This window comes from Lynx rufus, unplaced genomic scaffold (genome assembly GCF_022079265.1).
Source record: "Lynx rufus isolate CCGP_SWC_20201006 ecotype Redwood Valley unplaced genomic scaffold, mLynRuf1.p SCAF_1, whole genome shotgun sequence".
Lineage (NCBI taxonomy): Eukaryota > Metazoa > Chordata > Mammalia > Carnivora > Felidae > Lynx > Lynx rufus.
Genome location: NW_025814823.1, coordinates 90,077,251 through 90,083,250, shown reverse-complemented (window position 1 = coordinate 90,083,250; position 6,000 = coordinate 90,077,251).

Sequence of the window (6,000 nt, the reverse complement as noted above, 5' to 3'; positions counted from 1 at the left end):
ACCTCTGGGGACATGTCAAAAGGATGCAGAGAGACCAGCCTGAACACCCAGCCCAAGTATCCAGCAGCACCCTGTCTTATCTTTGCGAACTCCCGGCAGGTGCCCTGCTTCCACGGGGAGGTCTGAGAGCAGCGGGGGCCCGCTGGGGACATGCCAGGAGTGGAGCAGTTGCTTGAGCCCAAACCAGGCTCCTCTGGCCACTACCGCTGGCAACCCCACCACTTGCAGAAAGCCCCTCTATACTCATGCCCTCCTTGCCCTGTGAGGAGGGAGGAAGCCTCCACGTGGCTGCAGCCCCACTGGAGTGAGGGTGACTCCACATTGGGTTGGTTCGCTCCTCCTCGAAAATCCTTGGTGGACTCCAGCAGCCTCCTCCTTGCTTGCTCCCTATCCTGCCCCAAGTCCTCTCTACCCACTTGGGGTGGGGGGGCATCCTTGCAGTACACAAACTGTAATCTCTCCCCTCTCCCCTTCCCCCCTCCCACCGGGACTGTGCATTGCACCCAGAGAAAAACCCAAACTTCACAGCTCTGTTCCAGCTCCTTCCACCCACCACCTGTGTCTGCCTCAGGGGCCTCACATCTGCTGTTCCCTCAGAACTTTTCAGTGGGCTCCCACCTTGTAACTGCATCACAGCTAGTGGTCACTGCTCAGGGACCCTTCCTGATCCTCCCCTTACCAGGCTAAGTCTCAGCCCCCACCCCAGTCTCTCTCTCTGCAATAACTCTGTTTTGTTTTCTTCCTAGCAGGTATCCTCGGCCATGACCTCAGTCTTCAATTACTTGTTCAGCTTCCCTAAGCACTTACTGGGGCTGGGAGCAGACAGCACACAATAGGGGCTCAGTGAATGCCCTGGGTGAGGGAGTGGACAACCTCACCCCGGTCACCGGGCATAACGGCTGGAGTTTGGCTTCCGTGGTTGGAAAGCCAGCTTTGTCAATTCCTAGTCCTGTGACCTTGAATAAGTCCTGTCACCTCCCTAAACCTTAGTTATTTCCATGGTAAGATGAGGACATAGCTGTTGCCCGCAGGTAAGCCTCCCCAGGGTGCTTCTTGGGCTACTGAAGCCCAGCAGGTCATTTGCCTCAGGGGCCCAGGAGGCAGGAAGGAAGAGGCTGGGGTGAGCCCCTCCACCACGACCCCAAGCTGCCAAGTCTGCTCTCTCCACACTGCCCCCTATACAGAGCAGAGCATGGGACAGGGTTGGGAGCACACCTCACCACCTCCCCTCCAGGCCTGCCTTTCCCTACCTGAACACAGAGAGGAGTGGACTAGGGGTCCCCTGACCCTGTCCGCTGCCACCGTGTGAGGCACCACTCAGAATCCCAAGCTGACTCCACTGTCCCTGCAGGCTCTCTGATAGTAGCATTGATCCTTTCCTCAATCCGATCCCAGCTTCAGAGACAACACCCTCTTTCTCTCATTCACAAGCAACCGGCAGGTCAGCTGTTCCCATTTCATAGACCGGGAAACTGAGGTCCGGCGCGGGGTGGAGGCCTTGGGTCCAGGCTGGCTTTTTCTGCCACTCCGGTGGCGGCAGGAGGTGGCTGCTCACCCCGAGTGAGTGGCGGGGGGCGTGCAGCAGAGCCAGTCTCTCGCCCCGGCGGGCGGCCGGGGGGTGTGCCCTCCGCTGGTGGCCTCCCCGCCGCCGCCCTGGCGCACGCACCCTGCAGCCCCCTCCCGCCGTCCCCCCCCCCCTCCGCCGCTCCGGCCGCACACTACCGCGCGCCGCGTCTCCGGGGCCCGCCAACCGGCCGGCCACGCGCACTGTCACCCGCGCGCGCACCTGTGCTCCGGGTCAGGCCCGCGCGTCCCCGCGCCGCGGCCCGGACGCCCGCGGTCCCCGCCCGTTCGCCGCCCCGCACCTCCCGCCTCGGCACCCGCGCCCCGCCGCCGCCCGCAGCCCCTCCCCAGCGCCCGCAGCCCCGCGCCCTTGCCCGCAGCGCTCGTGTTCCGCCCGGCCGCGCCCCCACTCACCGGCTCCCGGCGCGCTAGGACCCCGGGCCCGGCCCATGGGCAGCGCCCGTCGCTCTCGCTGCGAGCCGCGGCGCCTCGGACCCGGGGCGCTGCCCGTCGCCCGCTGTCAGCGCGGCTCCCAAGCGCAGCCCGCCGTGCGCTCACGGCCGGCCCCGGAGCAGCGCGGCGCGGCGCCCCCTCGCGGCCACACGGGGAAGTGCGGGCCGCGCGGGCCGCGGGGTGGGGCTGCGGGCGCCCTGGCCAAGCAGGGCCCTTGCAGCTCCTCTCCTGGGGCCTCTGGTACCGCGGGCCGCCCTGCCCACGCGCCTCTCCTCTGCTCCAAGCCTCAGGGTCAAGGCCGAGCGTCTAGCCCTGCGTTCAGGGCCCTCCTTTGCTGCTCACCTCCCACCCCTGTGGCCAAGACCCACTATGAGCATCATTCGCTGCTCCCCCGAGCGTGGCTCCTGCTGGACTCTGCACCCGAACTGCCCCTCACTGACTTCCTCACCTGGCAAAGCTCTGGTACCCTAAGACCTTGGTTTACCCCCTTTCCTCATTGTTGGGCTCTGGCCACTCCTCTGGCCTCTCCTCCTTCTTCCATGGCCACTCAACTGTGGTTTGTGTCCCTGAGTCATGTGGGCACAGAGTGGGCATCAAGGGGGTGGAGAAGACTGCATGTAATCCCCCGACTGCCCTCCGTGGGAGAGGGACGGCAGGCCCAAGAACTGGCCGACAGGGAGGGTAGGTCACCACTCTGCGGACGCTGGGTGCTAGAAAGAAAATGGTGTGCTATTTCACTTTTACAATGGTGGAGAGAACCTGAAGAGGATCTGGTGAACTTCCTCAACTGGCTCCACCTGGACATTGAAAGCTTCCTGGTTTATTCCAACATAGACGTCAGGACAGCAGTCCTCTGTATCAGTTGTAACCTGACCAATGAGATGTGGCAGCAAACCCAACCCAAACAGCTCAAGCAAAAATAATTTATTGGCTCATGAAGCATTTTTTTTTTTTTAAAGCCAGGGCATGCTGCTTTCAGGAATAGCTAGATCCAGGTGCTGAAACAATATGAATAGGAATCTACCTCTCCCATCTCCTAGACCCGCTGTAGCAGAATGGCCCTCAGCAGCCTTGGGTTGACACTCTCAGCAAGAGGATACCTGCCTGATAGTTCTGGTGAGAGCCCGGGCTGCCACACACAGGCTCAGAGGAGCCTGGCTCAGGCCATTTCCAGAGACCTGGACAGTGAGGATCACAGGCCTGGGTGTTGCCTCCCTGGAGCTGGGGTGAATTTAGGTCTGTGTCAACCCTGAGAATGGATGGAGTAGGGCTCTGTCTGCTCCAAGCATGTCTTGAGGGCTGTTTCCAGAATGCTGGACAAGTGAAAACAACAGAGTCCAGCCTGTGGCTTGCATAGTTGGGGAAACTGAGGCCTGGAGTAAGTGAGCAGGTGCACACATGTATTAGGGTTGTGGCTTGGTTGGACTGGCAGGGAGGCAACAGGGCCTTGGGACAAGACCAGGCCAGAGGCTGACCCCAGTGAGGCTGATGCCCAAGACCAATGTCAAGGGTCAGGCTGGGGTGAAGAGGCAAGGGGAGACAGAGGCAGGCTGGGGACGACAGCAGGTGCTGGGGCCAATCCTTAGGCTGGTGTGTTTGCTCCAATTCCCACCCCACACCCCTGGCCCTCAGGTGTGTTACCCAGAGGCATGCTGGGGGTCTAGGAAGAGAAGGTTGCAGGAGGGAACTTGTAAGAGCTGGCCCACTCACCTGTGACATGCAGGGGCCAGAGCAGCCATGAGGGACCCTCTAACTGACTGTAGTTGCAGAGAAGCAGGGCAGTCTCTCCCTACCCTGTCCCGTCTCTTTGAGCAAAAGCCTGGGGGTCACTGATGCATGATTGTCCCGCTGAGTGAGGGGTGGGGTGCTGGGAGTCAGGGGACAGGGCCTGGGAGAGCAGCTGAAACCCGAAAGCAAACTTTTTTGTGGCCGCAGTTCATGTCCCAAGTGGGTGAGTGGGCGGGGCTCTGCCCTGTGATGAGAGGAGGTGGCCGTGTCCCCTCCCACTGCACAAGAGGTCAGGTCGGCGGTGCCCAGCAGTCCCTTGGGCCGAGTCTTGAGGCCAGCATGGAGTTCTGGCCCAGGGTAGTACTGGCTGCTGGTGTGTATCCGGGCCCCGGGAGAGGTCTGGCCCAGTGTTGGTACCAGGTTTCTCCAGCCCCCTCCTAACTCCTCTGAGAACACACTGTCCAGCAAGGCCCCTTACCCTGCCCCGCCCCACCTACCTTCCTGCTCCCCAGAGTGTGGGGTCCGGGATGCAGGGGTAGCCTCCTGTGAGCTGTCAGCTCAGCTTACCTGCCCCCCACCCCCCCTGAGATATCCAGTGAATACTACCTGAAGCCCTGTGTGTGCCATAGAGAGCCCTGCCCCTTCAGAGCCCACAGTTTAGAGAGGAGACACTGAAACTAACCATACAAACAAAAGAATAACAAAAGCAATCTTTTCAGAGAGCGCTTAAGTGCCATACATTAATTAGTACAGGGTCAGGTGGTGGAGCGGGGCTGGGACTATTTTGGAGGGGAGGCTCAGGGAAGGACCCCTCTGCCCAGGGCATGTAGCGTTTGGGTTGAGACCTGAATAAGGAGCCAGCCCCACAAAGTCTGTGGGAGGAGCGTCCCGGGTAGAGGGGATAGCAGAAGCAAAGGCCCTGTGGATAGTACATGCTTCTCACCTTTGTGAGGAAGGAAAGAGGCCGGGTGCCTGGATGGGAGAAGAGGGTGGTGGACAGAGCAGGAGCCCAGGTGGAAGGAGGCAAGGCAGGTCGGGGCCTTCTGGGGCATGAGAAGCTGGGATTCTGGCCCAGGGGAGGCGATGTGCTGTCACCAGGTGTACTGGTCCTGGCACCCATGAGCCCTTTCTGGTACCCCGTGGCCCAGATGGTACCTGTCACACACAAGCGACTCTGAAGCCACCTGAGTTTGCTCCACTAGCCCAGCACTGGGATGGCAGGGCTGGGGTCTTTGTCCCCTGAGGAGGCTGCCCCTGGAGCTGCTGTACTGAGGGTGGATGAGAGGGAGGGGGTGGTGGGCAGGGGAAGGAGGCTGGGGGAGTCCTGAGAGTTATTGCTGGGGGAGAAGCCACTGGGTGATGGAAAGATGACAGGGATGTGTGAGGGGTGACAGAGGCGCCTGGAGCCTAGCCAGAGTGGACAGGGGGCCTTCTGAGACTGTGGGGCCAGGGCGGCATTTGGAGGACGCCTGGAGGCGGCCAGATTTAGGGTTACAGGGCCTGGTGTGGCCGTCATGGGTGACAGAAGGAGACACCAGGGTTCCAGTCGCTGCAGACACTCAGCCCCTGGACCCTGGGAGACCTGTCTGCCCCAACTCTTGGCTCAGCCAGAGCAGGTGACTCAGGGAGGAGCCTGACACCAAGAGGGACTGCTGAGCAGTGTCACCAATAACCTCAGAGAATGGTGAGGACAGAACTCTGGGCCCTGGCCCGTGTGTTTATTAGTGTAACTAACTCATAACTCATCTGTTCTTGGGTCTGGGAAAAATTCTTCAAATTTACTATAAGAGCAAAGCTCCAGGAAAAAGTCATCATATTGGCAGCCACTAGTGGGGGGCACTGTTAGGGACTGAATGTGTCCTCCCACCCCCAGCAAATTTACATGTTGAAATCCTAAACACCAAAGTCATGGTGTTACAAAGAGGTGGGCCTTAGGGAGGTTACTAAGTCAAGAAGATGAACCCTCATGGGGTGCTTGAGTGGCTCAGTTGGTTAAGCGTCTAACTTCAGCTCAGGTCATGATCTCATAGTTTGTGAGTTCAAGCCCCATGTCGGGATCTGTGCTAACAGCTCAGAGCCTGGAGCCTGCTTCAGATTCTATGTCTCCCTCTCTCTCTACCCGTCTTCCTCCTTTGCTCATACTCTGTCTCTGTATCTCTAAAAAACAAATACACATTAAAAAAAAAAAAGAAGGTGAACCCTCATGAATGGGATTCCTGCCTTTATAAAAGAGACCCTGGGGCACCTGGGTGGTTC